General features: G+C 42.7%; 1 protein-coding gene across 5 annotated transcripts in view; it reads right to left on the bottom strand.

Moving 5' to 3' along the window:
* LOC139412973 (zinc finger MIZ domain-containing protein 1-like) overlaps nucleotides 1-25094 on the bottom strand; it is a 216546-nt gene that overhangs the window by 118334 nt on the left and 73118 nt on the right. For 3 of the 5 annotated variants that reach the window (XM_071159920.1, XM_071159938.1, XM_071159903.1), the window contains one exon: nucleotides 11833-11906. The gene's annotated coding sequence lies outside the window, so the exon portion shown is untranslated. Of the gene's footprint in view, nucleotides 1-11822; nucleotides 11907-12012; nucleotides 12063-25094 lie in introns of those variants that run through there. The other 2 variants (XM_071159929.1, XM_071159912.1) reach the window with 2 other exon arrangements.

A 25094-nucleotide genomic window follows, 5' to 3' on the forward strand; every position in this document is an offset into this window, starting at 1 on the left:
AAAGCCTGAATTCAAAATGGATTACATAGATTTTTCTCACCCATATACACACAATATCAATTAATTACAAAGTGAACACATGTTTTTAGAAAATGTTAGCAAATTTATTGAAAATACAATACAGAAATATCCCCTTTACATAAGTATACACGCTCAAGTTAAAACATGTTAGAATCACCCAGTGATTACAGCTGGGCGTCTTTCTGGGTAAATCTCTAAGAGCTTTGCACACCTGGATTGTACAATATTTGTCCATTATTCTTTTCAAAATTATTTAACTCTGTCAAATTGGTTGTTGGTCATTGCTAAATAACCATTTTCAGGTCTTGCCATTGATGTTCAAGTAGATTTAAGTCAAAACTGTAACTCGGCCACTAAGGAACATTCACTGTCTTCTTGGTAAGCAACTTCAGTGTATTTAATTATATTTATTTAACCAGGCAAATCAGTTAAGAACAAATTCTTATTTTCAATGACAGCCTATCACAGCCAAACCCGGACGACGCTGGGCCAATTGTGTGCCGCCCTATGGGACTCCAAATCATGGTCGGTTGTGATAAAGCCTGGAATCAAACCCGGGTCTGTAGTGACTCCTCTAGCACTGAGATGCATTGCCTTATACCGCTGTGCGACTCGGTTCGGCCTTGTGTTTAAGGATATTGTCCTGCTGAAAGGTGAATTAATCTCCCAGTGTCTGGAGGAAAGCAGACTAAACAAGGTTTTCCTCTAGGATTTTGCCTGTGCTTAGCGCCATTCCGTTTATTTTTTAATCCTGAAAAACTCCCCAGTCCTTAACTATTACAAGCATACCCATAACATGATGCAGCCACCACTATGCATGAAAATATGGAGAGTGGTAATTCGCTGATAACTACTTTATTGAGGAAACGTGTACTTACTATGCCTGTGACAAAATGGGGCCGACAGAGATGGTTGCCTTGCTTTGAGTCCTTAGGAAACTATGCAGTATTTAGTTTATGTATTATTTTTTACATTGTTACCCCAGGAAACCTTAAGTCTTATTACATACAGCCAGGAAAAACTATTGGATATAAGAGTGACTTCAACTTACCAACATTATGACCAGATATACGACTTTCCCGAAGCGGATCCTCTGTTTGGACCACCACCCAGGACAATGGACCGAATCCCAGAAGCCAACCCAAAACAACGGCGCCGCAGAAGGGACAGACGGAACGGCCTCCTGGTCAGGCTCCGTTAGACGTGCACTTCGCCCACCGCTCCAGAGTATACTACTCGCCAATGTCCAACGGCTATTGACAACAAGGTAGACGAAAATCGAGCAAGGGTTGCCTTCCAGAGAGACATCAAAGATTGTAACATTCTCGGTTTCACGGAAACATGGCTCACTCGGGATATCGGTTCAGCCACAGGGCTTCTCCATGCATCGTACCGACAGAGATAAACACCTCCCTGAGATGAGGAAAGGCGGGGGAGTATGCTTCATGAATAACGACTCATAGTGTTATCATAACAACATACAGGAACTCAAGTCCTTCTGCTCATCCGACCAAGAATTCCTTACAATCAAATGCCGGCCATATTACCTCCCAAGAGAATTCTCGTCAGTTATCGTCACAGCCGTGTACATTCCCCCTCAAGCAGACACCACGACGACCCTCAAGGAACTTCACTGACCTCTATGTAAACTGGAAACCATATATGGCTGCATTTATTGTAGCTAGGGATTTTAACAAAGTAAATTTGAGAACAAGGCTACCTAAACTCTATCAACATATTGATTGCAGTACTTGCGGGGGTAATACACTCGTTCACTGCTACTCTAACATCCGCGATGCATACAAAGCCCTCCCACGCCCTCCCTTTGGCAAATCCGACCACGACGCCATCTTGCAGGTCCACAGATGATGCAATCACCATCACACTGCCCTATCCCATCTTGATAGGAGGAATACCTATGTTAGAAAGCTGTTCATTGACTACAGCTCAGCATTCAACACCATAGTACCCTCTAAGCTCATCATCAAGCTGGAGGCCCTGGGTTTCAACCCCGTCCTGTGCAATTGAATCCTGGACTTTGACGGGCCGGCCCCAGGTGATGAAGGTAGGAAACAACATCTCCACTTTGCTGACCCTCAACACTGGGGCTCCATAAGGGTGCGTGCTCAGCCCCCTCCTGTATTCCCTGTTCACCCACGACTACGCACGCCTCCAACTCAATCATCAAGTTTGCAGACGACACAACAGTGGGCTTGATTACCAACAACAACGAGACAGCCTACAGGGAGGAGGTGAGGGCACTCGGTGAGTGGTTTCAGGAAAACAACCTCTCACTCAATGGCAAAAAAACAAAGGAGATGATCGTGGACTTCAGGAAACAGCAGAGGGAGCACACCCCTATCCACATCAACGGGACAGCAGTGGAGAAGCTGGAAAGTTTTAAGTTCCTCGGCGTACACATCACAGACAACAGCCGTAACAGCGCCTCTTCAACCTCAGAAGGCTGAAGAAATTTAGCTTGTCACCCAACACCCTGACAAACTTCTACAGATGCACAATCGAGAGCATCCTGTCGGGCTGTATCACAGCCTGGTACGGCAACTGCACCGCCCTCAACCACAAGGCTCTCCAGAGAGTGGAGCGGTCTGCACAACGCATCACCAGTGGTAAATTACCTGCCCTCCATGACACCTACAGCGGCCGATGTAACAGGAAGGCCAAAAAGATCATCAAGGAAAACAACCACCCGAGCCACTGCCTGTTCACACCGCTACCATCCAGAAGTCGAGGTCAGTAAAGGTGCATCAAGGCTGGGACCGCGAGACTGAAAAAAGCCATCAGACTGCTAAACAGCCATCACTAACTCAGAGAGGCTGCTGCCTATATTGAGACCCAATCGCTGGACACTTCAATAAAAGGATCACTAATCACTTTAAATAAAGCCATTTGAAATAATGGCACTTTAATAATGTTTACATATCTTACTTTACTCAGATCATATGTAAACTCAGCAAAAAAATAAACATCCTCTCACTGTCAACTGCATTTATTTTCAGCAAACTTAACATGTGTAAATATTTGTATGAACAGAACAAGATTCAACAACTGAGACATAAACTGAACAAGTTCTACAGTCATGTGACTAATAGAAACTGAATAATGTGTCCCTGAACAAAGGGGGGTCAAAAGTAACAGTATCTAGTGTGGCCACCAGCTGCATTAACTACTGCAGTGCATCTCCTCCTCATGGACTGCACCAGATTTGTCAGTTCTTGCTGTGAGATGTTACCCCACTCTTCCACCAAGGCACCTGCAAGTTCCCGGACATTTCTGGGGGGAACGGCCCTAGCCCTCACTCCGATCCAACAGGTCCCAGACGTGCTCAATGGGATTGAGATCCAGGCTCTTCGCTGGCCAGGGCATTACACTGACATTCCTGTCTTGCAGGAAATGACGCACAGAACGAGCAGTATGGCTGGTGGCATTGTCATGCTGGAGGGACATGTCAGGGTGAGCCTGCAGGAAGGGTACCACATGAGGGAGAAGGATGTCTTCCCTGTAACACACAGCTTTGAGATTGCCTGCAATGACAACAAGCTCAGTCCGATGATGCTGTGGCACACCGCCCCAGACCATGATGGACCCTCCACCTCGATCCCGCTCCAGAATACAGGCCTCGGTGTAATGCCGATTCCTTCAACGATAAACGTGAATCCGACCATCACCCCTGGTGAGACAAAACTGTGATTCGTCCGTGAAGAGCACTTTTTGTCAGTCCTGTCTGGTCCAACGATGGTGGGTTTGTGCCCATAGGCGGCGTTGTTGCCGGTGATGTCTGTTGAGAACCTGCCTTACAACAGGCCTACAAGCCCTCAGTCCAGCCTCTCTCAACACTGATGGAGGGATTGTGTGTTCCTGGTGTGACTCGGGCAGTTGTTGTTGCCATTCTGTCCCGCAGGTGTGATGTTCGGACGTACCGATCCTGTGCAGGTGTTGTTACACGTGGTCTGCCACTGCGAGGACGATCAGCTGTCCGTCCTGTCTCCCTGTAGTGCTGTCTTAGGCGTCTCACAGTACGGACATTGCAAATTATTGCCCTGGCCACATCTGCAGTCCTCATGCCTCCTTGCAGCATGCCTAAGGCACATTCACGCAGATGAGCAGGGACCCTGGGCATCTTTCTTTTGGTGAATTTCAGAGTCAGTAGAAAGGCCTCTTTAGCGTCCTAAGTTTTCCGAACTGTGACCTTAATTGACTACCGTCTGTAGTAGCACTACCGTCTGTTAGTGTCTCATTGACCGCTCCACAGGTGCATGTTCATTAATTTTTTATGGTACCTTGAACAAGCATGGGAAACAGTGTTTAAACCCTTTAAAATGAAGATCTGTGAAGTTATTTGGATTTTTACAAATTATTTTTGAAATAAAGTTTTTTTGCTGAGTTTAAATACTGTATTTTATAACATCTATTGCACTTTACCTATGCCGCTCGGCCATCGCTCATCGATATATTCATATTCTCATTCGCCTCTTTAGATTTGTGTGTATTAGGTAGTTGTTGGGGAATTGTTAGATTACTTGTTAGATATTACTGCACTGTCGGAACTAGAAGCACAAGCATTTCGCTACACTCGCATTAACATCTGCTAAAAATGTGTATGTGACCAATAACATTTGATTTGATTTGTGGTTGTCTCACCTAGCTACAGTGGGGTAAAAAAGTATTGTCAGCCACCAATTGTGCAAGTTCTCCCACTTCAAAAGATGAGAGAGGCCTGTAATTTTCATCATAGGTACACTTCAACTATGACAGACAAAATGAGAAGAAAAATCCAGAAAATCACATTGTAGGATTTTTAATGAATTTATTTGCAAATTATGGTGGAAAATAAGTATTTGGTCACCTACAAAAAAGTAAGATTTCTGGCTCTCACAGACCTGTAACTTCTTTAAGAGGCTCCTCTGTCCTCCACTTGTTACCTGTATTAATGGCACCTGTTTGAACTTGTTATCAGTATAAAAGACACCTGTCCACCTCACAGTCACACTCCAAACTCCACTACGGCCAAGACCAAAGAGCTGTCAAAGGACACCAGAAACAAAATTGTAGGCCTGCACCACGCTGGGAAGACTGAATCTGCAATAGGTAAGCAGCTTGGTTTGAAGAAATCAACTGCGGGAGCAATTATTAGGAAATGGAAGACATACAAGACCACTGATAATCTCCCTCGATCTGGGGCTCCATGCAAGATTTCACCCCATGGGGTCAAAATGATAACAAGAGCGAAAATCCCAGAACCACACGGGGGGACCTAGTGAATGACCTGCAGAGAGCTGGGACCAAAGTAACAAAGCCTACCATCAGTAACACACTACGCCGCCAGGGACTCAAATCCTGCAGTGCCAGACGTGTCCCCCTGCTTAAGCCAGTACATGTCCAGGCCCGTCTGAAGTTTGCTAGAGAGCATTTGGATGATCCAGAAGAAGATTGGGAGAATGTCATATGGTCAGATGAAACCAAAATACAACTTTTTGGTAAAAACTCAACTCGTCGTGTTTGGAGGACAAAGAATGCTGAGTTGCATCCAAAGAACACCATACCTACTGTGAAGCATGGGGGTGGAAACATCATGCTTTAGGGCTGTTTTTCTGCAAAGGGACCAAGGAAAGAATGAATGGGGCCATGTATCGTGAGATTTTGTGTGAAAAACTCCTTCCATCAGCAAGGGCATTGAAGATGAAACGTTGCTGGGTCTTTCAGCATGACAATGATCCCAAACACACCGCCCGGGCAACGAAGGAGTGGCTTCGTAAGAAGCACTTAAAGGTCCTGGAGTGGCCTAGCCAGTCTCCAGATCTCAACCCCATAGAAAATCTTTGGAGGGAGTTGAAAGTCTGTGTTGCCCAGCAACAGCCCCAAAACATCACTGCTCTAGAGGAGATCTGCATGGAGGAATGGGCCAAAATACCAGCAACTGTGTGTGAAAACCTTGTGAAGACTTACAGAAAACGTTTGTCCTCTGTCATTGCCAACAAAGGGTATATAACAAAGTATTGAAATAAACTTTTGTTATTGACCAAATACTTATTTTCCACCATAATTTGCAAATTCCTTAATTAAAAATCCTACAAGGTGATTTTCTGGATTTTTTTTTCTCATTTTGTCTGTCATAGTTGAAGTGTACCTATGATGAAAATTACAGGCCTCTCTCATCTTTTGAAGTGGGAGAACGTAGAAAAATTGGTGGCTGACTAAATACTTTTTTGCCCCACTGTATCTTAAGATGAATGCACTAACTAAGATAAGAGTGTCTACTAAAAGACTCAAATGTAGATGTGAATGTAACATGTTATCAAAGTAAAACGGCTGATAAGAAAGTCAGATGTTCATTAGTTCAAGTCCCACCAAATCAGATGTTTATTAGTTCAAGTCCCACCCAATCAGATTAATATTGTTTGTTGATGAAATTATGCACTTCCATCTACAAATACTCATACCTCCGAGACAGTTTACCTAAACCCTTCAATGGATTGTTCCAGGTTCATTCTGAAAGCCATCTATATAACACAAGACACTGTGATAACCTTCACCTTCCCCACTGCTGCACCTCATAGTCAATTCTCTATCAAATACTCTGGAATTCTTATCTTCACATTGACAAAACCTCATTATCCCTCAATAACTTCAAGCGAAGACTGGTGGTCAGCCTGATGAATCAAACTAACCAATAATCCCCTCCATGTAACACACACACACACTTTTTCTTGAATACTGAGTATATCATGTACAATTATAATGAATATGCTTTGTTTGACTGAATTAACTTTTTTTTTGTACATAGATTTGTGTAGTTTTCATATCAGCCCTTTTAGTCTTCCAACCTCACCTGCACACCGTTTTACCAGTTTATATCTGCACTGTTTTGTCTTTCACTTTGTTTCTTTAGTGTGAATAAATAAAACCTAAAACCTAATGGAAACCGAGGTAGATAGCTCATTCTCTGTCTCTGAGTAGTAACTGGCAGTGTTCACACCTGGTCAGTCAGTTGATATCAAAGTGCACCGTCTGATATGAAAAGCTAACAGGATAGCCAATCAGAACAAGGGGGATGGTGCAGGTACTGTAGCCTACATGCGTAAGAGCCTTTGTATCCATGCTTGAAATAGGATATTGTTACGTCTGTAATGCTGTAACACTCCCCTTTAGCAAACACTGCTATCATGTTATCATGAATAAACACTAGTATCCTGGGACTATGTACAGGCTGTATACGCTAGATTATAAAGTGTGTGGGACAGAATGGAAAAACAGAAACTTAAAAGAAAGCTTGAAAACAAATACTACATGTAATAACAATCCTGTGTATGTGTGTGTGTGTGTGTGTGTGTGTGTGTGCGTGGTTTCACTGAGCTCATTATAACAGGAATGGGCTAAATAATGATCTTGTAAAAGCCCAACAAAACACAATCCACATAGCATAAAGGTCAGAGTTCAAAATTACCATCTTCATCTGGATTGGAAAAATGAAAATGGTGGACAGAGAGACAGTAAAAAAATAATGTAAGTATTTAATTTTTAGATTGCAGATTTGTCCAGCCAATGAAAAAAAAAAAAGATCAGAAATAATCCTCTTAACTGTATGTTTAGTAATGTGATTTAGTGTTATTTAGTCAGTGGGTACAGATGCTGCTTTCCCCTTCACCATAGTAAGGGTTGTGACATTCCATATTAACACCAGATACAGCACAAGTGTGTGTGTATGTGAATGTGTGTATGTTTGTGCGTTTCTGGGAATGAAATGATCCCCATTATGACACACTGTTCCAGAGTGACACGCAATACCTGACCTCGCTTCAAATCAATGATCAACTTCACTGTCTTCATTCTTTTGGAGTGTAATGTTTACTATTAATTGTTATTGTTTATTTCACTTTTGTTTATTATCTACTTCACTTGCTTTGGCAATGTTAACATATGTTTCCCATGCCAATAAAGCCCTTAAACTGAATTGAATTGAGAGGCCCGTCTGTGGTAATCCTGACCCAGGCACAGCTATCTCCAGCTCCTCCTCTCTGGCTCTCACCCTCCTGAGGGGAAAGTACACTGTGGTACTGGCCTCAGTCACACAGCAGAGGGGTGAAGAAGGACTCCATTACTCACATTTGCACTTACAGACAAGACACACACAGACATGTATGGACGGACACACACACACTATAATCTAGAGTATACAGCCTGTACATAGTCCCAGGATAAGGCTATGTCCATTACTAGTGTTTATTCATGATAGCAGTGTTTACTAAAGGAGAGTGTTACAGCATTACAGACGTAACAATATCCTATTTCAAGCATGGATACAAAGGCTCTTACGCATGTAGGCTACAGTACCTGCACCATCCCCCTTGTTCTGATTGGCTATCCTGTTAGCTTTTCATATCAGACGGTGCACTTTGATATCAACTGACTGACCAGGTGTGAACACTGCCAGTTACTACTCAGAGACAGAGAATGAGCTATCTACCTCGGTTTTAATTCCCAACAATATTAATCTGATTGGGTGGAACTTGAACTAAGGAACATCTGATTGACTTTCATATCACCCGGTTTACTTTGATAACAACTGATCGACTTTGATATCAGTTGTCGAGGCTATGTAGAAGATCATGGATTCATTCACACCTCAACCAAACACTGAAGTAGAAAAGGGCGTTGCAATTCTATCTATTTAAAGCTCTTGTGCAACCATAGGCTGCGTGAAGTCATGTCGGATAACCAGACCACTCTGCTTTTTAATCTCTAGCAATCATTTTAGTTTGACACAGAAATGACCTACCAATCAGTGACAAGCATTGAGCGCACCATGACTCTCAATCTAAACGTTTGCTCTGTGTATCACACAGTATCACTCAATTCATCACAATACTAAATGACTGGAGAGATAGACTTAACACATGGCATCGAGGCATTGTGATTTAATTGTAAGAATCAAAATATGCATAAACAATGTTATTCATACAGATACAGTGACTAGCTTCCCTCTGTGAGGGAAGGAGCAGTAGCCAATAGCTGCTAACAGAAACAAGCTGTTTCTTCAGAGCAGAAGGCCAGCATTTCAATTCTGAAATACATCCAATCTCCACATACAGTATGCGCACGCGCGCGCACACGCACACACAGTGTGTTTCTGAAGAATCAAGAAATACCAGACAAGGAATTCCAATGCTCGGCAACCCTCCTGGCTCATGTGACTGCACAAATACAAACACACACACAGGCCAGATTGTGTGTGGTGCGTTTGCTTAAAGGCCATGATAAAAACAGGGGGAAAATGCGTAATCTGATATGCATGACTTACAGTATAGCCTCTCTCCTTTCTTTTCCCCTCACACATCACAGGTTGCATCTATTATACTCCCCCCCTCCCCCCCTCCCAAATACCAACCAAAACATTAGACCGAGATTGACTCAGTATGCATTTAGTGGGGTTTGAGGTCAAATAAAAAACCTCTTAATACATGTCAAATGTGAGCAGACGTGAACATGTGAAATTGCGAAGCATTAATGCACATTCTCTGACTGCCCTAGAGCACCAAAACCAGTCTGCATATCTTCTGACAGTTCTAGAACACTAAAAACCAGTCTGCATATCTTCTAACAGGTCTACAACACTAAAAACCAGTCTGCATATCTTCTAACAGGTCTACAACACTAAAAACCAGTCTGCATTTCTTCTAACAGGTCTACAACACTAAAAACCAGTCTGCATGTTCTCTGACAGGTCTACAACACTGAAAACCAGTCTGCATATCTTCTGACAGGTCTACAACACTAAAATCCAGGCTGTATGTTCTATGACAGGTCTAGAACACTAAAAACCAGTCTGCATATCTTCTGACAGGTCTACAACACTAAAAGCCAGGCTGTATGTTCTCTGACAGGTCTAAAACACTAAATACCAGGCTGTATGTTCTCTGACAGGTCTAAAACACTAAATACCAGGCTGTATGTTCGCTGACAGGTCTAAAACACTAAATACCAGGCTGTATGTTCTCTGACAGGTCTAAAACACTAAATACCAGGCTGTATGTTCACTGACAGGTCTAAAACACTAAATACCAGGCTGTATGTTCTCTGACAGGTCTAAAACACTAAATACCAGGCTGTATGTTCTCTGACAGGTCTAAAACACTAAAAACCAGTCTGTATGTTCACTGACAGGTCTAGAACAGTAAAAACCAGCCTGTATATTCTATGACAGGTCTCATTGCTCTAGATTCTATACTGAACAAAAATATAAACGCAACATGCAATAATTGCAAAGATTTTACCAAGTTCCAATTCATGTAAGGAAATCAGTCAATTTAAATAAATTCCTTAGGCCCTAATCTATGGGTTTCAAATGACTAGGAATACAGATATGCATCTGTTGGTAACAGATACCTTAAAAAAGGTAGGGGCGTGGATCAGAAAACCAGTGCCTGGTGTGACCACCATTTGCCTCATGCAGCGTGACACATCTCCTTCACATAGGAGTACTTCTATGTAGTACTTGTAGTTTTTCATGTTGTCTGTCTAATTTTTTTGTAATGACTTGGTGCTGCCCATCTTGGCCAGGGCACTCTTGAAAAATAGATTTTAATCTCAATGAGCCCTTCCTGGTTAAATAAAGGTTAAATAAATAAGAGTTGATCAGGCTGTTATCATGCTGAAACATGAGGTGATGGCGGCAGATGAATGGAACGACAATGGTCCTCAGGATCTCGTCACGGTATCTCTGTGCATTCAAATTGCCATTGATAAAATGCAATTGTGTTTGTTGTCCGTAGCTTATGCCTGTCCATACCATAACCTCACTGCCACCATGGGACACTTTTCACAATGTTGACATCAGCAAACCGCTCACCCACATAACGCCATACACATGGGTCTGCGGTTGCGAGGACGGTTGGATGTACTGCCAAATTCTTTAAAACGATGTTGGAGGCGGCTTTTGGTAGAGAAATGAACATTCAATTCCCTGGCAACAGCTCTGGTGCACATTCCTGCAGTCAGCATGCCAATTGCAAACTCCCTTCTGTAGCATTGTGCTGTGAGACAAAACTGCACATTTTAGAGCTGTCTTTTATTGTCCCAGGCACAAGGTGCACATGTGTAACGATCATGCTGTTTAATCAACTTCTTGATATGCCACGCCCGTCAGGTGGATGGATTATCTTGGCATAGGAGAAATGCTCACTACAAGCTTTTTGTGCATATGGAACATTTCTGGGATCTTGTATTTCAGTTCATGAAACATGGGACCAACACTTTACATGTTGCGTTTATATTTTTGTTCAGTGTAGAAGACCAAAACCAGTCAATGATTTTTCTCTAGAACAGGGTTCCCCTAGTGTCTACACAACTGATTCAAATAATCAAAGCTTAATGAGTTGGTTACTTGAATCAGCTGTGTAGTGCTAGGGTAAAAAACTAAACGTGCACCCAGGGTGGGCCCTAGGACCCAGTTTTGGAAACCCTGTTCTAGAACAAAACCGGTCTGCCTTTTCTCTCTTGTTCCTCAAACCCAATCTGCAAGGTCTGTGACAAATATATAAACAACAGTACTGCCTGCATATCCATCCATCTAGATCACAACCAGATCAATGTCATTGTAGAGACCTCTTGTCTATAAAACATGCAAAGAAAGGGGTCAGCGTCCCAAATGGCACGAGTCTACCTGGGCCCTGGGCAAAAGAAGTGCAATAAACAGGGAATAGAGTGCCATTTGGGATGCAGCCAGAGTGTGTCTGTCTGTGAGAGCAGATGTTGTGCATGATGAGGATAGAGGGCTCGTAAATCACCATGTCTTACCAGCGGAGAGGGAGGTTCTTGTGTTTCCTATTAACCAAAGCCTTCGCTACTTCCTCATCAATCATAGAACATGCCTGGAATGAAGAACAGAAACACAAAACATATTAGGACCACTCAGTACAAAACATCTAGAAAATATGATGTTTTGTCCATGAGAAGGGTAAAAAAAAATCCAGTAACCTTCCCAAAATTCCAGAAATCCCGACTTGGAAAATTCACGGAATCAGGAGGTTATAAGCAGGAACCCCATAATCCTCCAACCAGGATTTCTGGAAAACTGGGGAATTTGGGGAAAGTTACCAGAAATGTGCTACACTACACATGAGCAACAAAGCCTGGTTGACAGTCTGGGTCTGCTACTGCTCTCCTGCAAACATGTTTGGCATGACAATTCAATGGGAGTTGCTGAGAGAGCTGAAACAGACCGGCAAATATAGGTTTCTTTACCATCATTCACTGTGGATGGCCGGTATGGGTTAGTAGTAACATATGATCCTCCAAAAGACGAACTACTACAAATTGATAACTTTAAAAAAAATGTCAAAAATATGTACAGTTGAAGTCGGAAGTTTACATACACTTAGGTCGGAGTCATTAAAACTAGTTTTTCAACCACTCCACAAATTTCTTGTTAAAAAAACTATAATTTTGGCAAGTTGGTTAGAACATCTACTTTGTGCATGACACAAGTAATTTTTCCAAAAATTGTTTACAGACAGATTATTTCATTGTATCACAATTCCAGTTGGTCAGAAGTTTACATACACTAAGTTGACTGTGCCTTAAAACAGCTTGGAAAATTCCAGAAAATGATGTCATGGCTTTAGAAGCTTCTGATAGGCTAATTGACATAATTTGAGTCAGATGGAGGTGTAACTGTGGATGTATTTCAAGGCATCTTGTGAAGATGCTGGAGGAAACAGGCACAAAAGTATCTATATCCACATAACCTGAAAGGCCGCTCAGCAAGGAAGAAGCCACTACTCCAAAACCACCATAAAAAAGCCAGACTACGGTTTGCAACTGCACATGGGAACAAAGATCGTACTTTTTGGAGAAATGTCCTCTGGTCTGATGAAATAAAAATAGAACTGTTTGGCCATAATGACCATCGTTATGTTTGGAGGGTAACGGGGAGGCTTACAAGCTGAAGAACACCCTCCCAACCGTGAAGCATGGGGGTGGCAGAATCATGTTGTGTGGGTGCTTTGCTGCAGGAGGGACTGGTGCACTTCACAAAATAGATGGCATCATGAGGCAGGAAAATTATGTGGATATACTGAAGCAACATCTCAAGACATCAGTCAAAGTTAAAGCTTGGTCGCAAATGGATCTTCCAAATGGACAATGACCCCAAGCATACTTCCAAAGTTGTGGCAAAATGGCTTAAGGAAAACAAAGTCAAGGTATTGGAGTGGCCATCACAAAACCCTGACCTCAACCCTATAGAACATTTGTGGGAAGATACGAAAAAGCGTGTTTGAGCAAGGAGGCCTACAAACCTGATTCAGTTACACCAGCTCTGTCAGGAGGAATGGGCCAAAATTCACCCAACTTATTGTGGGAAGCTTGTGGAAGGCTACCCGAAACATTTGACCCAAGTTAAACAATTTAAAGAAAATGCTGCCAAATACTAATTGAGTGGATCTTCTGACACACTGGGAATGTGATGAAATAAATAGAGGTTTAAATAAATCATTCTCTCTACTGTTATTCTGACATTTCACATTCTTAAAATAAAGTGGTGATCCTAACTGACCTAATACAGGGAATTTTTTCTAGGATTTAATGTCAGGAATTGTGAAAAACTGTGTTTAAATGTATTTGGCTAAGATGTATGTAAACTTCTGACTTCAACTATATATATATAATCTGTGTTAAATGACAAATGTTATTGTCATGTGACGCACTGGAGAAGACTCATCTGATCTCATCGAGATGGCTGACTTGAGTACAGAACTTAGAGAGAGACTCCTGGAAACTGGATATGGGTGTAGTTACAGTACAGAGAGGCTTCTGGCCCAAGGCTAGAGCTGGGAAACACAACTCTGGCCCTCCAGTTCCCAAGTCCCACTGGTTTTTGTTTTCAGCCAATCAAAGACTGGATCAGCTGCCCGAGACATGGCTAGACAAAAGAAGCCTCAAACCTCTCCCATCCCAAAACCATCATTACTACTGTCCAGTTCCTGACAGCAAAGGACAGCAAATGACTAATAGTCACCAAATATGAGACAAAAACATGATTGAACGTTTTGACGAAGAACAATTTCTCTTCAACATTCATCATTTTAGTTTGAGTTTATAAACATTAGCAACTTCATTATCAACTCCCTTTGAATTCCCCTAGCTTCTAATTAGAGATGAAATAGAGATGAATATATAGAGATGACTGTGTGTGTGTTTAGTAATCATAGCACCACAACATTAGACTACAAAGACAGAGAGGGAGTCAGGAAGGGAGGGAGAGAGATAGGGGGATGGATGGATGGCAAGAGAGATGAAGAGAGAGATGGCGAGAGAGAGAAGGAGGGAGGCATGTAGGGAGGATGAGAAGGCAAGAGAGAGGAGGGAGGCATGTTGGGAGGATGAGAAGGCAAGAGAGAGGAGGGAGGCATGTTGGGAGGATGAGAATGCGAAAAAGATGGATGGAGAGAGAGAGATGTAAAAACAAAACAACAAAAAATACACAAAAAAGCTAAATGTATATGCAAGTCTTCCATTGTGAATCTCAAGTACTTTCAGCTGCAGCACAGCGGGCTGTCTGTATGGTGTCATTGTCTTAGCACTCCACTGGGAACTGCTCAATCTATTTCCGTTTCAGTATAGAGTGAATGGGAGAGGCACCAGACACAATAGAAAGAGAGGCCATATCGGCTTCAATCACGACTTTTACCTTGGTTTGTTTAAAACAAATCTATTATATTTTGAGGGCTTGTATTATTCTGAAATACCAGCCTTTCAGATGTATGAGATGACTATAGCTGCCTCCCAAATACATGTATACTTCACTAATGCAATCACTCACTCACTGTAACTGAAGAATGTAGGTAGATGATTCATATAAAGAGTGATGACTTAATTTGGCCCAGTGCTGTGGCTCACAAGACCTCTCAAAAAAAAGACCCCTAGTGTCCTAGCACTAGTCAGTCAGTCCAGTCAGTCAGCTAGTCAATATGCTAGCCAGTCAGTCTGTGAGCCAGCAAGACCACAAAGCAGCCCCCTTCCCCAACTCTGACTAACTCCATGTCTCAGCTGCCAAATCTATTGCCTCCCAACTGCAAGCTGTTGATTTCAATAGTTGGTGTCTGCTATCCTGGTTGAACCAGACTGACGTGAAAATATATATAGAGATTTTTTACTTTTACCCCTTTTTCTCCACAATTCTGTGGTATCCAATTGGTTAACCCGGCTGGCTTCCGCTTAACCCGGAAGCCAGACGCACCAATGGGTTGGAGGAAACAACGTGGACCTGGTGACAGTGACAGCGTACACTGCGCCCGGCTCACCACAGGAGTCAAGACAAGGACATCCCTGCCGGACAAACCCTCCCCTAACCCAGACGATGCTGGGCCAATTACGCACCGCCCCAAGGGTCTCCAGGTCACGGCCGGCTGCGACAGAGCCTGGACCCGAACCCAGAATCTCTAGTGACACAGCTAGCACTGTGATGCAGTGCCTTAGACCACTGTGCCACTCAGGAGGCCGACGTGAAACAATAGTGAGCTGTGCAGCGTTCAGTCTTGTTTAACCAGGCTAGGTGTCTGCTGGCCCTAGATGATGTTGTAGCCTTGATGCCCTGGGCCCTTCTGCATAAACAAAACCACAGTATAAGTGTTAGAAGGGAAACAATGCAGCAGAATGACACAACATGGAGCAATTCACAGGCAGATGTAGTTTGGTGTTCACTCACTCACTCACTCACTCACTCGGGCCAGAGCTCTGTTTATGGGTCTGAGCATGTGTGATAGGAGTGCCAAAATTACACCCTATTCACTACATAGTGCACTACGTTTAACCTGGGCCCAAAGCGCTCCGGTCAAAAGTAGAGCAATATATAGAGCAATATACTGCACACCTCCATCACTCGGTCACGTCACGCAATTGTTATGAACTATTTAAAGACGTCTCAGCCATAGCGGCTCTTGAAAGTCAAGTGTTTCTTAATGGGGGTTAATGATTATTTCGTCTGAATTACACTGCAGTTGCTTTGAAATATGACGACATTGCTAAAGTATGCAAATAATTAGCAAGAAACAACTGTCATCATTCAAATGTACTTTAGACAGATAGCAATGTTTCCTTTAGCTAGGAAAGTCAAAATACCTGCTAGTGTTAGCGCGCTAAAATCTGGTGCTCTCCATTCTTTTACGTCAGATTGCGTCACTCCTACGTGACACTTGTCCCTGAACCAATTTGCCTTGTAGGACGTGGAACTCATATTCAAATGTGAATATTCCAGAGCATCTGTTTCTTATTTACAATATCACTGCGCTCTTATGAAAGCTCTATGAAATAGACAGAAAAGCTGGCCAACTTATTATTGCAATGAATTATACTGAACAAAAATATAAACGCAACATGTAAAGTGTTGGTCCCATGTTTCATGACCTGAAATAAAAGATCCAATACATTTTCCATAAGCACAAAAAGGTTATTTCTCTCAAATGTTATGCATAATTTGTTTACATTCCTGTTAGTGAGCATTTCTCCTATGCCAAGATAATCCATCCACCTGACGGGCGTGGCATATCAAGAAGCTGATTAAACAGCATGATCATTACACATGTGCACCTTGTGCCTGGGACAGCAAAAGGCCACTCTAAAATGTGCAGTTTTGTCACACAACACAATGCCACAGATGTCTGAAGTTGAGGGAACGTGCAATTGGCATGCTGACTGCAGGAATGTCCACCAGAGCTGCTGCCAGAGAATTGAATGTTCAACTCTCTACCATAAGCCACCGCCAACATTGTTTTAGAGAATTTTGGCAGTACGTCCAACCGGCCTCAAAACCGCAGATCATGTGTAACCATGCCAGCCCACGTCTGAGACCAGCCACCCGGACAGTTGATGAAACTGAGGAGTAATTATGTCTGTAATAAATCCCTTTTGTGGGGAAAAACTCATTCTGATTGGCTGGGCCTGGCTCCCCAGTGTGTGGGCCTATACCCTCCCAGGCCCTGTTGCCCAGGGCCTAATTTATTTATTTAAATTGACTGATTTCATTATGTGAACTGTAACTCAGTAAAATAGTTTATATTTTTGTTCAGTATACATCACTTAACCTGCTTTTGTTTTATGTCAACTGGGCAGTACAAAATCTGCTTGTTATTTGTCAGCAGGATGTAAGCCTAGTGTATACAGTGTGTGTGTGTGTGTGTGTGTGTGTGTGTGTGTGTGTGTCAGAGAGAGAGAGCAATTGTGGGAAAATAAAAACAAAACGGTGGCTACCTCCTGCGAAAATAATGTGCAAGCACATCAGTAACGTTGGGTCAACTGAGCACTGCACCTGACTCGGGACAGGGATCGCGACAGATCAGTAGCTTCATGAAAACTCATTATAACGTTAGCTACTACAGTAGCTAACTAGCTTTTGTTTGAATCATTCAGCCTAAGATAATTTGATTCACCATTGCGTGTGCAGCACTACGTAATGTAAGTTGCTGGTTGGTTGGCAGCTTCATTTCTTATGAAATGTAACTGGCTCAGGAAGCTAATGTTGGACAAATTTAAGCTTGCTTTCATGCACATTTCGGCTCCCGAGTGGCGCAGCAGTCTAAGGCATTGCATCTCAGTGCAGTCACTGCAGTCCCTGGTTTGAATCCAGGCTGCCTCACATCCGGCCGTGATTGGGAGTCCCGTAGGGCGGCGCACAATTGACCCAGCGCCGTCCAGGTTTGGCTGGGGTAGGCCGTCATTGTAAATAAGAATTTGTTCTTAACTGACTTGCCTAGTTAAATAAAGGTTCAATTTAAAAAATATAGTAAAAAAAATAATTGTCAATCTTCAGAAATACTGCTCATTGAAGCACACAACCTCTTAGCTAGATGTGAAATGGTGCAACTCCAAAAAAACGTTAACATTATTAACAGATATTTTGAATTCATTTGTTTAGTATTTGGTCAGAAAAAGTACATCTTTGACTTTCAGAAAAACATATTGGTCAAGCTCAGGCACTTACTTAGTTCCCTGCTAGGTGCCAAATCCCATACAGTTATTGCTTAATCCTAACAGCCTAAATTAACCATAGCTCTATAGGTGATTGAGATTAAGCTAGCATAATGGTAAACACTGAAAGAAACATTTCATATAGAAGTTTAAATTATTTTAACATTTAAAAATTGGATACATTTTCTCTATAATTTAGCCTAACAGGGTGGAAATGTATGACTGAGACAAACAAAACAAGCATCAGGAAACATGGAAAAATAGATAAAACAGAGAGAGTGTTTATATTTATTTAGCTTTGTACTATTGTTTCCCCACCCAAAAATATGATACTTCCTGAAAGTGATGTCATTGTGGAAAGGGACAGTTTTCTTAAAGGAGAATTACTACAAATTAAGAGGGTGGAAAGTGATATCAGGGACACACAGAAAATGTTAAATACAAAAATAATAAATACAATAACCATGACAAAAAAACGTTGATGAAAGAGACTAACAACTACTATAAAATGAAGATTTTAAATATTTTATTATTTTATGGCTTATATTTTCCTTAGAAATGGATAAACAACTCCCTGGGACATGGCAAAAACGTCAACATCCGCTGAAAATGCTAAAAATTGAAATTTGATTGGTCACATACACGTGTTTAGCAGATTTTATTGTGGGTGTAGCGAAATGCTTGATCCGTATATTTGTGTTTTTAAGGTAAAGGACACCTGGCCTTATATTTAGAGCATTTTGGAATGCACGTGTTATACTATTTTACACTAAATAAGAAGTGACATTTCCTGGAGACAGAAATGGCACCACAGAGTAGGAATGACCCACCTAGGTAATGTTTTGGAACTACAGACAGCACATTGTAGCTGAACATCTTTTGATCTATCCCATGACTCTTTGCGAGATACGAGACAGATCACTGCAGGCGGAATCGACGCGTTTTTCCTCCTTTAGGTATGTACATGTATTTCCAAACCACCATAATGCTCTTTTGACTAAATCTTCATCAGCGCCAATTGAGACTGCATTGAGTAGAACATTCAGGTCAGGTACAAGTCTTCAAGAGAACGTTCATAACAATGGCGTGACACGACGTGCAACTCATGAATCAAATCAAACTTTATTTGTCACATGCGCTAAATACAACAGGTGTAGACCTTACTGTGAAATGCTTACTTACAAGCCCTTAACCAACAATGCTTTAAGAAGTTATAAGAAAATAAGTGTTAAATAAAAAAAATTGAAAATAAAAGTAACAAGTAATTAAAGAGCAGCAGTAAAATAACAACAGCGAGACTATATACAGGGGGGTACCGGTACAGAGTCAACGTGCGGCGGCACCATGTAGGTAGAGTTAAAGTGACTAGATAATAAACAGAGAGTAGGGGATAGACTATCATTTGGTACAGTGAAAGAAGGCCTGGCTGCCAACCCACAGGAAGAGGAAGACTGACTTTCAGCGGCACAACGTTCTAACTCTTCTGGTTCCGTTCATTAGACAGCAAACAGAAGAAAACCACTGAAACAGGGAGGGAGTATTTACATGTATTTATTTACTTACTATATTTAACTAGGCAAGTCAGTAAAGAACAAATTCTTATTTACAAGGACAGCCTACTTATAAAGCCCCCTTGGCCAAACCCTCCCCTAACCCGGACGACGCTGGGCCAATTGTGCGCCGCCCTATGGGACTCCCGATCATGGCCGGTGGTGATACAACCCGGGTTCGAACCTAGGTCTGCAGTGAGGCAGTGTCTTAGTCCCAAGTGGCGAGCGGTCTACCTGGGCTTGTCCAATAAGGAACACTCATTTTCTGCTGCAGAGCTTAACCGGTTTGAACACCCGAGAGGTAACCCATCGCATCAAAATATTTTAACATTTGGTAATGATTTACTGAGCATACAACAAGAGCTGCGACCCAAAAGGAATGAACCACAACTAACCATGTGTGTCAACATTTCAAACTGTCCTAACAGTTCTACTGACCAGACACCCTGGAGAATCATGGCCAGGGTTACAGCACCGCACACACATCCTTCCTCTACCAGAGACCACAGAGGAAGTCTGTGTGTGTGTCATCTCAGGTCAGAAGTGCACACACCAAAACCGTTGTGGCTGTTCACAAAAGCGGTTTCCTCTCAGTTTCATCACTTGGGGGGCGGCCATTGTTAGTGTGCGGAAATGCCTGCAGAGAGAATATGAAAATATTGGCAAGTCCTTACAGCTCTTCTGGAGACCTACAGCTGCACCGACCTCACGGTGAACACACACACACACAGGGCAACCATTGACATACACACACACAGATCAAACACACATCCACACACACACACACACACACACAGATCAAACACACATCCACACAGAGCAAAAATACACACACGTGCATGGAGTGAACATACACACACGTGTAAATCGAATACACACCCACACACAACAATACACACACAGCGAAGACACGGGTACATGGTTAGGTTACGATGAGTGTTAACCATGGTAACCTAAAGAACATAAACATTGGCTTCCCATTTCACTGCCACAACACTGTGTCTTCTCACTGCCAACACTGAGTACAACTACAAGACTCAATACTGCCAACACTGAGTACAACTACTAGACTCAATACTGCCAACACTGAGTACAACTACTAGACTCAATACTGCCAACACTGAGTAAAAGTACTAGACTCAATACAACCAACAATGACTATAAATACAAGACTTAATACTGCCAACACTGAGTACAACTACTAGACTCAATACTCCCAACACTGAGTACAACTACTAGACTCAATACTGCCAACAATGACTACAAGACTCATTACTGCCAACACTGACTACAACTACAATACTCAATACTGGCAACACTGACTACAACTACAATAATCAATACTGTCAACACTGACTACAACTACAATAATCAATACTGTCAACACTGACTACAACTACAATACTCAACACTGTCATCACTGTGGCTACAACTACAACAATGAATACTGTCAACACTGTGATTACAATGGTGACTACTGTCAACCCTGTGATTACAACGATGAACACTGTCAACCCTGTGATTACAACGATGAACACTGTCAACCCTGTGATTACAACGATGAATACTGTCAACCCTGTGATTACAACGATGAACACTGTCAACCCTGTGATTACAACGATGAACACTGTCAACCCTGTGATTACAACGATGAATACTGTCAACCCTGTGATTACTGTCAACACTATCATTACAACGATTAACACTGTCAACACTGATTACAACGATGAATACTGTCAACACTGTGATTACAACGATGAATACTGTCAACACTGATTACAACGATTAACACTGTAAACACTGATTACAACGATGAATACTGTCAACCCTGTGATTACAACGATGAATACTGTCAACCCTGTGATTACAACGATGAACACTGTCAACACTGTGATTACAACGATGAATACTGTCAACCCTGTGATTACAACGATGAACACTGTCAACACTGTGATTACAACAATGAATACAGTCAACACTGTGATTACAACGATGAACACTGTCAACCCTGTGATTACAACGATGAACACTGTCAACCCTGTGATTACAACGATGAATACTGTCAACACTGTGATTACAATGATGAATACTGTCAACACTATTATTACAACGATTAAGACTGTCAACACTAATTACAATGATGAATACTGTCAACACTGATTACAATGATGAATACTGTCAACACTGATTACAACAATGAATACTGTTAACACTGTGATTACAATGATGAATACTGTCAACACTGTGATTACAACGATTAAGACTGTCAACACTGTGATTACAATGATGAATACTGTCAGTATTAAAATGCTCTGCCTCCTACTGTGGATAACTCTTCACTTTCATTTAATACTAGCATTTACAAATGAATGTAGTGTAAATGCTAGTAATAACAGGTCTCCCGTGTAAAAGAGATTGAGATACAATGAGAATAATCTATTTATATAAAGGTTGAATAAAAAAGTTAAATAAATGAAAATGATCCGGTGCAGTGCCTTCAGTGACAAAGTAAACTGTAACTTCAGAAATAAGTGTTTTCTGTCTCTGTGTATCTCACTCACACCTGACATTACCTCAGGTCTAGTGAAGTGTACTTATCAACTGACAGAAGGAAAAAGACAGTCCAAGGAAAGTATTTATCCAAAGTGTGAAATGGGAAGCAAAGCCAAGGACCAGTTGGAAATGTTGAATTTTCACCCCCTTTTCATGATATCCAATTGGTAGTTCCAGTCTTGTCCCATTGCTGCAACGGGAGAGGTGACGAAGGTCAAGAGCCGTGCATCCTCCGAAACACGATCCTGCCAAGCTGGACTGCTCCTTCACACACTGCTCACTTAACCCGGAAGCCAGCCGCACCAATGTGTCAGAGGAAACACAGTATACCTGGCGACCGTGTCAGCGTGCATGCGCCAGGCCTGACACAGGAGTCGCTAGAGCGCGATGGGACAAGGACATCCCTTCCGGGGAAACCCTAACGACGCTGGGCCAATTGTGCGCCGCCTCTGTGTCTCCCGGTCGCAGCCGGCTGCGACACAGACCGGTATGGAGCCCGGATCTGTAGTGACACCGCTAGTGCTGCGATGCAGTGCCTTGGACCGCTGTGCCACTCGGGAGGACAGTGTTTCTATAGTGTTGAGAAGAGTCACAACCAACAGTGAATGCCAAGCCATGAGAATCTATTCACAGTTGATAGAGTGCAGCAGGTTTCTCTCTGCCTCTCTCACACACTCGCTCTCTCACACACACTCTCTCTCTCATGCTCTCTCCTTCTTTCTCTCTCCCTCCCAGTCACCACCACTTCACCACATTTCAAACATGTCATCGGATCTGTAAACTAGAGCCGAAAGAGGTGATGGCAGCTTCACGATGGCTGACACTCCTCAACTGAGAGAGAGACAGTAACTGACAGACAGATCTGCCTGACAGACAGATAGACAACACTACAAAGTTGCATTATTGGTCCATTTTTACAGATATTGTATATTTTTGGCCCTCACCCGACACACCCATCACAAGCTGGGAGCAGCACGTGAGCTGTAGCAGAGCGGCTGCGGCACTTAGAGGTAAAGTGCCTTGCTCACAGGCACAATGGCGGTAGGTAGTATACAGGGGCTCAAACCGGCAACGCTCTCTAACCTCGAAGAGGTTGCCTCCCTACCGCACGGATGCACACACACAGACAGAGACAGATATAACCCAGGACACACGTGCTGCTGTTAATATGGTACCCCTCTATGCTTCTCTAGACCTCTCTCTGCTGTTTGTTTACACTCTGGTTCACTCTTACACCACTAGGTCTTCAATCTTGTTCTCTATCTTGGACTCTATCTCCCTCTGTCTCAATCCCTCTCTTTCCCTCCCACCCTAAGACGCATACACACACACACTCCTCACATTAAGCCCACTTGTGCTCTGCCTCTTGGCATGGAGAGGAGAGGAGTGGGTGAGGGTCATATTTCAGGGGGCCAACTGCTGGACAGAGTTAGCCTATGGCTGTTCTCTCTGTCCTTATACACTGGAACACACACACACACACACACACACACACACACACACACACACACACACACACACACACACACACACACACACACACACACACCATCCAGAGCAAGAGCCAGCCACAGCCGTTCTCAATTAGGTGGGTCAGAGAGTGGGGAATAACTAACTCTCTGGTATCTGTGTGTGTGGTGAAGTTTGCGTGTGCGTAAATCTATGCTCTGTCGAGAGGCTGTCAATACGCTGTGACCCTGGTTTTTAAGCATGCATGGATCTGACTACACTTAAAGTAAAGTTGTGGTCTGCATTGAGACACACACATTATGTGTATAATGTGTTGGATAGGAACTTGCGTTGCACTAGTGATGAAATAATGTAACTAAACTCAGCTGTGTCCCCCACTGCTTTTATATAACTGACTATTCCACGTACTCCTCTATCACACGCACACACACAGTTACATGTAGTTTAACTTTACTGAACAAAAATATAAAACACAACAAATGCAACATTTTCTAAGATTTGACTGAGTTACAGTTCATATGAGGAAATCAGTCAATTGAAATGAATTCATTAGGCCCTAATCTATGGGTTTCACATGACTGGGAATACAGATACCTTAAAAAGGTAGGGACATTTCTCTCATGCAGCACGACACATCTCCTTCACATATAATTGATCATAAAGTTGGAGGCCATGGAAGATCTGGGACATTATCAGCTTCCAGGAATTGCGAACAGATCCTTGCAACAGGGGGTTGTGGAATATTATGCTAAAACATGAGGTGATGATATTGGATGAATGGCAAGACAATGGGCCTCAGAACCTCGTCATGATATCTCTGTGCATTCAAATTGCCATCTATAAAATGCAATTGTGTTCATTGTCCATAGCGTATACCTGTCCATACCATAACCCCACCGCCATCATGGGGCACTCTGTTCGCAAAGTTGACATCAGCAAACTGCTCGCCCACACAACGCCATCTGCCCGGTACAGTTGAAACCAGGATTCATCCATGAAGAGCCCACTTCTCCAGCATACCAATAGCCATCGAAGGTGAGCATTTGCCCACTAAAGTCAGTTACGACATCAAACTGCAGTCAGGTCAAGACCCTGGTGAGGACAACAAGCACACAGATCAGCTTCCCTGAAAAGGTTTCTGACAGTTTGTGCAAAATTCTTTGGTTGTGCAAATCCACAGTTTCATCAGCTGTCCGGGTGGTTGGTCTCTGACGATGCCGCAGGTGAAGAAGCCAGATGTGGAGGTCCTGGGCTGACGTGGTTACACGTGTTCTGTGGCTGTAAGGCCGATTGGACGGACTGCCACATTTTCTAAAACAACGGAGGTGGCACATGGTTTCGAAATGAACATTAAATTCTCTGGCAACCGCTCTGGTGGACATTCCTGAGGTCAGCATGCCAATTGCACGCTCCCTCAAATATTGAGATATCTGTGGCATTGTGTTGTGTGACAAAACTGAAGCTTTTAGAATGGCCTTTTATTGTCCCCAGCACAAGGTGCACCTGTGTAATGATCATGCC

This window comes from Oncorhynchus clarkii, chromosome 1, assembly GCF_045791955.1.
Source record: "Oncorhynchus clarkii lewisi isolate Uvic-CL-2024 chromosome 1, UVic_Ocla_1.0, whole genome shotgun sequence".
Classification (NCBI taxonomy): Eukaryota; Metazoa; Chordata; class Actinopteri; order Salmoniformes; family Salmonidae; genus Oncorhynchus; species Oncorhynchus clarkii.